Here is an 11,983-nt window from a genome sequence, read left to right as displayed (position 1 = left end):
GTTCGAGACCATGGAGCAGTTCAAAGCAGCAGCAATGAAGTACAACATACAAATTGAGAGATAAGTCTTCTTTCTTAGAAATGAGAAGAAAAGATGCAGGTCATATGCTATGATTCCAACTATCCTTGGCTATATTACTGTACTAGGACCAACTATTCACCGTCATTTCGGATAAAGATCTTTGTACATGAGCATACTTGTCTAAGAAGCAACAAATATAAATCAGTCTCATGTGCATGGGTTGCTGAAAAGCTGGTGTCAAAGCTCAGAATTCATCCTAACATGTTGCAGAGAGAGGCATAGGAGTGGTTTAAGGTGGAGTATGACATTTCTGTTCGTCAGAGGATGATGTATAAGGCAATAGAAAAGGCAAAAGATGTAATTGAAGGCATGGAGAAGTAATAAAGGCTAATCCTGGGTCAAGAGAAAACATGGGAACCACCCGACAACCAGTTAGATTTCCAAAGTTTTGAAACTTATATGTTTGTTTGGCTGTTTGCAAGAATAACTTTAGGGTAGGGTGAAGACCTTTTGTTACATTGGACGGGACATTTCTGAAAGGTTACTTTGGAAGACAAATTGGTGACAATTGTTGCATAGGACATGAACAACCAACTGTTTCCAATTGCATATGGGGTTGTGGATGCTGAGACAAGAAAAAATTGGAGATTTTTCTTGAGGAATTACATGTCAACATAGGAGATTATAGGGAAAATCGCTGGATTTTTATGTCTGACCAGCAAAAGGTGATGTAGAAATAGTAAATCTTAATTTCTACCATATTTCGTTAAATTATTTCATCATTAGCTTCTAATAACTTGTTGTATTCGTCGATATAGGGACTAATTCTAGCTTTACAAGATGTAATTCCGGGTGTTACATGATGCATGCGCATCATATTGTGTTTTTCTATGTTTTTTCATATAAGAAATAAATGCATAATGCTTAATTATGGAGAGTTTCAGTGCTTAAATTGGATATTACTTTGATCGCCCTGGTTACATGATTCTTGTAGAGAAATGTTAGGAAAAGAGAAGCAAAATAACAAGGAAGAACCAAGAATTAAAGACAAGTACAAAGAGAATTCGTGGATGCTGTCAACCTTGACCTTTTCACACTTCAATGGGGATGCCTTGAGCTATGGAGATCTAAATGACACAGTTCTAACAGCATTGAAAATCCAACTTCCAGAGCTTTCCAATGATATATAATAGTCTATACTTTTTTTTCTGGCATCATGGCGCCAAACACCAAACCGCGTCCAGCATCACCATTCCATGCGAAAGTCCCAGCGCCAAACGCCAGAATCTCAAGTTTGGCACCAGAACACAGAATTCGTTGCTGTCCACCTGGAGCCAAACGCCAGAATCTGAAGTTTGGCGCCAGTAGCGCGAGCCAGAATGGTCCCCACGTGATTCTGCACCAAATCTCTTGCTGTAATCTGATTTTTTTTTATCACTTTTAAACTAAGAAAAGATATTTTTAGGTTTTAGAAAATATTTTTTACATTAATTAGGATTAGATATAAAAGGAGAAGATATCTTGACCTAGGCCTCTCTCCTTCCCTCACTTCTCCTCTCTTCTCCTAATTTTCATTATGCACTTTTTACAACTTTTCTTTGCTAGGGTTTATTTTCACTATGAGGAACTAAACCTCCATTGTTAAGGTTAGGAGCTCTATTTATCTTGATGGGTTAATATTATTTGTTTCTCTACTCTTTGATTAATGCATTAAGTTATATTCAAGGATTGATTTTGTTCTTCATCTTATGGATTATAGTATATTGGAAGATAACTCTTTTTCTATTTGAATTTCTTTTGAATCTTGGAAAAGTTATATCACTGGAATTATAGTTTGAAATCAATTCCTCGTAATTCTCTAATTATCTGGATTTAACGCGATACGTGACATATAATCGTCTTAGTTTTGGGTTCTTAGGGTTCTTAGGAAATTATGTGGTTTATAAACTAGGATTTGAACTTAAACCCTCTAATTAGATTAAGTGACCAAGGAAGTGACCAAGGAATTGGCAGTTGATTGAGTTAGAGGAGGATTAAATTTCCAAAAAATTGGAGTCTAGTCACTTAAAGTTTACTATGAATTGAATCTTTGTATGATTAAGATAGAAGACAAAAATTATTAATCTGAAAATTTAAATATCTCTGACACCTTAACTACCTTTATCATATTTCTTTCTTAACCAATTTTAGTTTGCTCTTATTTAATTTTCTGTTTTTATGTTGTTTGCTATTGAAACCCTAAATTTTGATTGTTTGGCTAGAATAATCAAATTAACTATTGTTGCTTGATCCATTAATCCTCATGGGATCGACCCTCAATCACCTGAGGTATTACTTGGTACGACTCGGTGCACTTGCCTGTTCAGTTGTAGTATTCTAATTTCGAACAATTTTTAGCGTCGTTGCTGGGGATTAAATGTGATTGATAACTACCAGTTATTTGATTACCTAGATCAGATAATTTTTCTTTTTCAATTAGTTTTCTTTTATTAATAAATTCTATTTTCATATTCTTTTTCTTTTTTCCCCTTTATTTTCATCCCCCTCCCCTGTTTTCCTTTTTATTTTATTTTATTATTTAGTTTCAATTTTAATTTTTCTTTCAAAAAAATTCATTCTTTTTATTTATTTATTTTTCTTTTAATTTTTATTTGTTTATTTTCTCAATTATTCAATTTATTCTCTTTATTTTGTTTTTCTTTTATTTTTGTTTTTTTACATTTTATTTTATTTTATTTTTGTTTTTTATTATTTTTATTTTTCTTTATTTTATTTCTTTTGAAAAAAATATATATATATTTTAAAAAATAAAAATAAAGTTCTTCATGTTCTTTCTTCTTTGCTTTTTTGTTTACCACATGGTGCGTTTAATTCTGTTTAGTGTTTTGTGCTTAGAAATATAATGGAGAGAGATCACATGGGTTACTACTTACACCCAATGAGTGATTCATATTATTGTGGATGGAGGAGCTACCCGAATTTTGGTTGGCAAGGTCAAGAGCAAAGAGATTTCAATGTCCTATATCCTATCCATCAAGAGCCATAATCTTTGGACATATTTATGCAAAATTGCCCAACCACACCTCCTAATTTTTTATATTAAAATTCTTTACCACTTAAGTATGCCTCAATACAAAATTCATTTTAAAATCCGTATAGTTCTTTTCACCACCAACAAAACTCACTCCACTATACACAATCCCCCTTTTAAAATTCACAAAATTCATTGCATAACCCACAAAATCCATATCAATTCTCTCAAAATAATTTTACCACAACCTATGCATCTCTACAAGCTCATCAAAAATCCTATTTGACATTTACACTAAAACAATTCTCCCAGACATGCGCCTCAACTGGCCAATTCATTGAGTTCTTAAGGAAAGAGAGTAGAGAAATGATTGAAAACATGAAAGCCTCAAGAAGAAATCTAGAAGTGCAAATGAGCCCAATGACACAACATTCTGCTAAGAAACATACCAATGTCTTTCCTAGGCTAGGGGAAGAATACAATGCCATAAGCTTGAGGAGTGGAGTAGTGTTTAGCAAGAAGGATGAATACCAAATTGTGAGTGAAAATGAGAAAGTGGAACAGCAAGAAAAAGAGGCCCTTATACCAAGTGAAACCCCAATGAAGAAGGAGGTTGTAAGGGAGGAAAACAATTATGGAAATCTACATTCTAATGTAGCAGAGAGTGACATAGAGGGTGAGTTCATTGAACTACCAATTCAAGAAGTTCTTGATGAAGGGTACACTCCAACCATCACACAACACCCAAATTTTGAAATAAAAAAAGTGAAGAAAACCAAGAAAAATACTGAAAAAGGGATTGTGACTAAGGAACAAAAGACCACATCCATGAAAGAAAGAAGGTCAACAAAAAGCAATCCAACTCCTACTCCAACAAGTACTGTGAATCAAGTTAATAATAACAAAATACAACTTGTTAGGAGAAATTTAAATCCGGGGGCACTAATCTTCTCCTCTTCTCCCTTGAAGTAATTTCTCTTAACCAACTGGAAGAAGAGGAAGAAAATTCAATAACCAACCGTCAAGCTAGTGACATTAAAGAAGTGCTTGTTGAAAGGCAACCCAATGTTTGGTATTTTCTTTTCATTCTCTTTTTTTTTTTTTTGCTTAAGATTGTGTATGTGTTCATGGATTAAGTTTGGTGTGTTACACCAAATTTGCATCCCACTGGATACTTAGCCTAGTTTCACATAGATTGTATCACACTAAGTTTGGTATCCTCACACCAAATTTGGTGTTGCCACAATCACCATGAAACACATTAGCAATCTAGCTATTTTATACTATTTTATTTTTTTTTGAGTTTTGTTTTAATTTGATTAGTTTCTTTTGAATAAGCCTCTGCATTGCTTGATTTACTTTTACTTGCTAGTCCTATTTACTCTTATTTCCATCACCATTATTTCTCTTTTTTTGTTGCTTGAGGACAAGCAACCATTCAAAGTTTGGTGTTGAAAGCCATGCTCTACATAGCTTAAAAGGGGATAAAGAAGAATATGATGAAGAGAAAGGCAGAGAGAACTAAGGTTGTTTCGTTCCTTTTTAATTATATGCATGTGTGTTCTTCTTTTTAGATAAGCATAATATAATTTTAAATTGTAACATATTGCTTTTACATCATAATTATCATCTTAAAATTTGTGAGTAAAAGTAATTAAGCATCACGATCATAAACAAACAGGGTAATTAAAGAAGAAGCTAGCATGAGCATATGAGTATTGGAAGGCTAGCATGACTATTTTTGCTCAAACAGATTTGAATTTTGTTTGATTGAAATTTTTATCTATAACACTTTATAAAATCTTTGAAATTTTGAAAACCTTAAAGAAGCTTGTCAATTAATGATCAAGTAAAGAATAAAAAAGTAAAGAAAAAGGGAAAATGAGAAAGCCGAAGGTCCTGAGTACCAGTGACAACTCATTAGTTAAGTACTTGTGGTGTTTATGTATCAAGCAAAAAGCTTGAAAATAAAACACCTAGAGTCAAGGTTAGGCTCAAATACAAAGCACACCCTTAAAGCTCAAGGCTCTGAGCATCAATGATTAGAGAGTAAAGAAAAGAAACAAAAGCAAAATGGTATGCGAAATCGTGATCTTCAACAATGGCGCCAATGGCTTGGTGCTCTCAAACGTGAATCACACTTTGTCACAATTCCGCACAACTAACCAGCAAGTGCACTGGGTCGTCCAAGTAATAAACCTTACGTGAGTAAGGGTCGATCCCACAGAGATTGTCGGCTTGAAGCAAGCTATGGTCACCTTGTAAATCTCAGTCAGGCGGATTCAGATAGTTATGGAGATTTGATAATTAAAACATAATTGAAATATAAACTAGGATAGAGATACTTATGTAATTCATTGGTGAGAATTTCAGATAAGCGTATAGAGATGCCTTTCGTTCTTCTGAACATCTTTCCTGCTGTCTTCATCCAATCATTCTTACTCCTTTCCATGGCAAGCTTTATGTAGGGCATCACCGTTGTCAATGGCTACATCCCATCCTCTCTGTGAAAATGGTCCAATGCGCTGTCACTGTATGGCTAATCATCTGTCGGTTCTCGATCATACTGGAATAGGATTTACTATCCTTTTGCGTCTGTCACTACGCCTAGCACTCGCGAGTTTGAAGCTCGTCACAGCCATCCCTTCCCAGATCCTACTCGGAATACCACAGACAAGTTTTAGACTTTCCAGATCTCAAGAATGGCCGTCCATGGGTTCTAACTTATACCACGAAGATTCTAATATCTCGGACTCGGTCCTCTGTATTAGATATCTAAGAGATACTCATTCTAGCTTGTTTGCATGTAGAACGGAAGTGTTTGTCAGGCACGCGTTCATAGGTGAGAATGATGATGAGCGTCACATAATCATCACATTCATCATGTTCTTGGGTGCGAATGGATATCTTAGAGAAGGAATAAGCTTGAATTGAATAGAAAAACAGTAGTACTTTGTATTAATTCATGAGGAACAGCAGAGCTCCACACCTTAATCTATGGAGTGTAGAAACTCTACCGTTGAAAATACATAAGTGATAAGGTCCAGGCATGACCGAATGGCCAGCCCCAACCCCCCCCAATACGTGATCCAAGGATCAAAAGATAATCCAAAAGATGTAAATACAATAGTACAAAGTCCTATTTATGCTAAACTAGTTACTAGGGTTTATAGAAATGAGTAAATGATGCAGAAATCCACTTCCGGGGCCCACTTGGTGTGTGCTTGGGCTGAGCATTGAGCTTTACACGTGTAGAGGCTTCTCTTGGAATTGAACGCCAGTTTGTAACCTGTTTCTGGCGTTTAACTCCACTTTGCAACCTGTTTCTAGCGTTTAACTCCAGAATGCAGCATGGAACTGGCGTTGAATGCCAGTTTGAGTCGTCTAAAATTGAGCAAAGTATGGACTATTATATATTGCTGGAAAGCCCTGGATGTCTACTTTCCAACTCAATTGAGAGTGCACCATTTGGAGTTCTGTAGCTCCATAAAATCCACTTTGAGTGCAGAGAGGTCAGAATCCAGCAGCATCTGCAGTCATTCTTCAACCTCTGAATCTGATTTTTGCTCAAGTCCCTCAATTTTAGCCAGAAAATACCTAAAATCACAGAAAAATACACAAACTCATAGTAAAGTCCAGAAATGTGATTTTTATTTTAAAACTAATAAAAATATACTAAAAACTAACTAAATTATACTGAAAACTATGTAAAAACAATGCCAAAAAGCATATAAATTATCCGTTCATCACAACACCAAACTTAAATTGTTGCTTGTCCCCAAGCAACTGAAAATTAAATAGGATAAAAAGAAGAGAATATACTATAAATTCCAAAATATCAATGAAACTTAGCTCCAATCAGATGAGCGGGACTTGTAGCTTTTTGCCTCTTGAATAGTTTTGGCATCTCGCTTTATCCATTGAGGTTCAGAATGATTGGCATCTATAGGAACTTAGAATTCAGATAGTGTTATTGATTCTCCTAGTTCAGTATGTTGATTCTTGAACACAGCTACTTTATGAGTCTTGGCCGTGGCCCTAAGCACTTTGTTTTCCAGTATTACCACCGGATACATAAATGCCACAGACACATAACTGGGTGAACCTTTTCAGATTGTGACTCAGCTTTGCTAAAGTCCCCAATTAAAGGTGTCCAGAGTTCTTAAGCACACTCTTTTTTTTTTTTGCTTTGGACCTTGACTTTAACCGCTCAGTCTCAAGTTTTCACTTGACACCTTCACGCCACAAGCACATGGTGAGGGACAACTTGGTTTAGCCGCTTAGGCCAGGATTTTATTCCTTTAGGCCCTCCTATCCACTGATGCTCAAAGCCATGGATCCTTTTTATTACCCTTGCCTTTTGGTTTTAAGGGCTATTGGCTTTTTGCTCTTGCCTTTTGGTTTAAAGAGCTTTTGGCTTTTTCTGCTTGCTTTTTCTTTTTCTTTCTTTTTTTTCGCCATTTTTCTTTTCTCTTTTTTTTTCTGCAAGCTTTTGTATTCACTGCTTTTTCTTGCTTCAAGAATCATTTTTATGATTTTTCAGATTATCAAATAACATTTCTCCTTTTCATCATTCTTTCAAGAGCCAACATATTTAATATTCATAAACAACAACTTCAAAAGACATATGCACTGTTCAAGCATACATTCAGAAAACAAAAAGTATTGCCACCACATCAAAATAATTAAACTAGTTTCAAGGATGAATTCAAAACCATGTACTTCTTGTTCTTTTGTTTTTAGAACAGTTTTCATTTAAGAGAGGTGATGGATTCATATTCATAACTTTAAGGCATAGACACTTAGACACTAATGATCATATAGTAGAGACACAAACATAATTAAACATGAAGCATGGAAACTGAAAACAGAAAATAAATAGACAAGGAGATTAAGGAATGAGTCCACCTTAGTGAGGGTGGCGTCTTCCTCTTCTTGAAGAACCAATGGTGCTCTTGAGCTCCTCTATGTCTCTTCCTTGTCTTTGTTGCTCCTCCCTCATAGCTCTTTGATCTTCTCTAATTTCATGGAGGATGATGGAATGCTCTTGGTGCCCCACCCTTAGTTGTCCCATATTGGAACTTAATTCTCCTAGGGAGGTGTTGATTTTCTCCCAATAGTTTTGTGGAGGAAAGTGCATCCCCTGAGGCATCTCAGGGATTTCATGGTGAGGAATTTCCTCATACTCTTGTTGAGGTCCATGATCTCTTGTTTTCTCCATCCTTTTTTTAGTGATGGGCTTATCCTCTTCAATGAGGATGTCTCCCTCTATGTCAATTCCAGCCGAATTGCAGAGGTGACATATGAGGTGAGGAAAGGCTAACCTTGCCCAAGTGGAGGACTTGTCAGCCACCTTGTAAAGTTCTTGAGGTATAATCTCATGAACTTCCACCTCCTCTCCAATCATGATACTATGGATCATGATGGCCCGGTCTATAGTAACTTCAGATCGGTTACTAGTAGGAATGATTGAGCGTTGAATGAACTCTAGCCATCCCCTAGCTACTAGTTTGAGGTCATGCCTTCTTAGTTGAACCGGCTTGCCTCTTGAGTCAATTTTCCATTAAGCTCCTTCCTCACATATGTCTATGAGGACTTGGTCCAACCTTTTATCAAAGTTGACCCTTCTTGTGTAGGGGCGTGCGTTCTCTTCCATCATTAGCAAGTTGAACGCCAGCCTTACATTTTCCGGACTGAAATCTAAGTATTTCCCCCGAACCATGGTAAGCCAATGCTTTGGATTCGGGTTCACACTTTGATCATGGTTCCTAGTGATCCATGCATTTGCATAGAACTCTTGAACCATTAGGATCCCAACTTGTTGAATGGGGTTGGTGAGAACTTCCCAACCTCTTCTTTGGATCTCAAGTCGGATCTCCAGATACTCATTCTTTTTTAGCTTGAAAGGAACCTCAGGGATCACTTTCTTCTTGGCCACAACTTCATAAAAGTGGTCTTGATGGACCTTTGAGATGAATATCTCCATCTCCTATGGCTCAGAGGTGGAAGCAATTGCCTTCCCTTTCCTCTTTCTTGAGTTTTCTCTGGCCTTAGGTGCCATTGATGGTTATGGAAAACAAAAAGCAATGCTTTTTACCACAGCAAACTTAAAATGTTTGCTCCTCCCGAGCAAAAGAAGAAAGAAAAATAGTAGAAGAAGAAGAAAATGGAGGAGATGGAGGGTGAGGTGTTTTCGGCCAAGGGTGAATTTAGGGTTGTGTTGTGTAAAAATGAAGAAGGAATGAGGGGTTTATATAGGAGTGGGGGAAGGGTGAAGTTTCGGCCATTAGGGTTGGGTTTGGGAGGGAAATTAGTTTGAATTTGAAGGTAGGTGGGGTTTTTGGGGAAGAGAGTCATGAAAAGGTGTGAAGAAGAGAGAAGAAAAAGTGGGGATCCTGTGGGGTCCACAGATCCTGAGGGGATCCTGTGGGATCCACAGATCAAGTGGGGTCAAAGACTTAACATCCCTGCCCCAATTAGGTGTGTAAAACACCCTTGCTGTGCGTTTAACGCCAGACTGCTGCCTGTTTCTGGCGTTAAACGCCCAAATGCAGCTTGTTTCTGGCGTTTAACGCCAGCTAGATGCTTGGTTCTGGCATTAAACGCCAGCTTGGTGCTTGTTTCTGGCGTTAAACGCCAGACAGATGCTTATTTCTGGCGTTTAACACCAGCATGCCTCTCCTCCAGGGTGTGCTATTTTTAATGCTATTTTTCATTCTGTTTTTGATTTTTTTCAGTAGTTTTTGTGACTCCACATGATCATCAACCTAATAAAACATGAAATAACAAAGAGAAAATAAAATAGATATAATTAAATAACATTGGGTTGCCTCCCAACAAGTGCTTCTTTAATGTCAATAGCTTGACAGTGAGCTCTCATGGAGCCTCACAGATAATCAGAGCAAGGTTGGAACCTCCCAACACCAAACTTAGAGTTTGAATGTGGGGGTTCAACACCAAACTTAGTGTTTGGTTGTGGCCTCCCAACACCAAACTTAGAGTTTCACTGTGGGGGCTTTGGTTGACTCTGCAGTGAGAGAAGCTCTTCATGCTTCCTCTCCATGGTTACAGAAGGAGATCCTTGAGTTTTAAACACAAGGTTGTCCTCATTCAGTTGAAGGACTAACTCTCTTCTGTCTACATCAATTATAGCTCTTGCTGTGGCTAGGAAGGGTCTTCCAAGGATGATGGATTCATCCTCTTCCTTCCCAGTGTCTAGGATTATGAAATCAGCAGGGATGTAAAGGCCTTCAACCTTTACTAGCACGTCCTCTACTAGTCCATAAGCTTGTTTTCTTGAGTTGTCTGCCATCTCTAATGAGATTCTGGCAGCTTGCACCTCAAAGATTCCCAGTTTCTCCATTACAGAGAGTGGCATGAGGTTTATCCTTGACCCAAGGTCACATAGAGCCTTCTCAAAGGTCATGGTGCCTATGGTACAAGGTATTAAGAACTTTCCAGGATCTTGTTTCTTCTGAGGCAATGTCAGTTGATCCAGATCACTCAGTTCATTGATGAGCAAGGGAGGTTCATCTTCCCAAGTCTCATTACCAAATAACTTGGTATTCAGCTTCATGATTGTACCAAGGTACTTGGCAACTTGCTCTTCAGTAACATCCTCATTCTCTTCAGAAGAAGAATACTCATCGGAGCTCATGAAGGGCAGAAGGAGGTTCAATGGAATCTCTATGGTCTCTAGATGAGCCTCAGATTCCTTTAGGTACTCATTGAGGGACTCTTTATTGATCACTGAGCGTCCCAAGAGGTCTTCCTCACTGGGATTCACGTCCTCTCCCTCCCTTGTAGGTTCGGCCATGATGGTTAAATCAATGGCCTTGCACTCTCTTTTTGGATTCTCTTCTGTATTGCTTGGGAGAGTACTAGAAGGAGTTTTAGTGACTCTTTTACTCAGCTGGCCCACTTGTGCCTCCAAATTCCTAATGGAGGACCGTGTTTCATTCATGAAACTTACAGTGGCCTTAGATAGATCAGAGACTATTTTTGCTAAGTTAGATGGATTCTGCTCAGAACTCTCTGTCTATTGCTGAGTGGATGATGGAAAAGGCTTGCTATTGCTAAACCTGTTTCTTCCACCATTATTAAAGCCTTGTTGAGGCTTTTGTTAATCCTTCCATGAGAAATTTGGATGATTTCTCCATGAGAGATTATAGGTGTTTCCATAAGGTTCACCCATGTAATTCACCTCTGCTATTGCAGGGTTTTCAGGATCATAAGCTTCTTCTTCAGAAGATGCCTCTTGAGTACTGTTGGATGTAGCTTGCATTCCATTCAGACTCTGAGAAATCATATTGACTTGCTGAGTCAATATTTTATTCTGAGCCAATATGGCATTCAGAGTATCAATTTCAAGAACTCCCTTCCTCTGAGGCGTCCCATTACTCACAGGATTCCTATCAGAAGTGTATATGAACTGGTTATTTGCAACCATGTCAATGAGTTCTTGAGCTTCTGTAGGCATTTTCTTTAGGTGAATGGATCCACTTGCAGAATGGTCCAGTGACATCTTTGATAGCTCAGACAGACCATCATAGAATATATCCAGGATGGTCCATTCTGAAAGCATGTCAGAAGGACACTTTTTGGTCAGTTCCTTGTATCTCTCTCAAGCTTCATATAGGGACTCACCTTCCTTTTGTTTAAAGGTTTGAACATCTACTCTAAGCTTGCTAAGCTTTTGAGGAGGAAAGAACTTGGCTAAGAAGGCCGTGACCAGCTTATCCCAAGAGTTCAGGCTATCTTTAGGTTGAGAATCCAACCATATTCTAGCTCTGTCTCTTACAGCAAATGGGAAAAGCATAAGCCTGTAGACCTCGGGATCAACCCCATTGGTCTTAACAATATCACAGATCTGCAAGAATTCAGTTAAGAACTGAAAAGGATCTTCGGATGGAAGTCCATGAAACTTGCAGT

At 37.7% G+C, this 11,983-nt stretch overlaps 1 non-coding gene across 1 annotated transcript; it reads left to right on the top strand.

The window, feature by feature from the left end:
* The first annotated feature begins 11,630 nt into the window (after positions 1-11,630).
* On the top strand, positions 11,631-11,738 carry LOC148570236 (small nucleolar RNA R71). The gene has a single exon (XR_015907931.1). It is a non-coding gene; the product is annotated as a small nucleolar RNA R71 (small nucleolar RNA).
* The last annotated feature ends 245 nt before the right edge of the window (positions 11,739-11,983 follow it).

This window comes from Arachis ipaensis, chromosome B3, assembly GCF_059453495.1.
Source record: "Arachis ipaensis isolate K30076 ecotype BB chromosome B3, ASM5945349v1, whole genome shotgun sequence".
NCBI classification, from domain to species: domain Eukaryota; kingdom Viridiplantae; phylum Streptophyta; class Magnoliopsida; order Fabales; family Fabaceae; genus Arachis; species Arachis ipaensis.
Note: the sequence above shows the minus strand (reverse complement) of the source record. Positions and strands in the feature narration are given on the sequence as shown.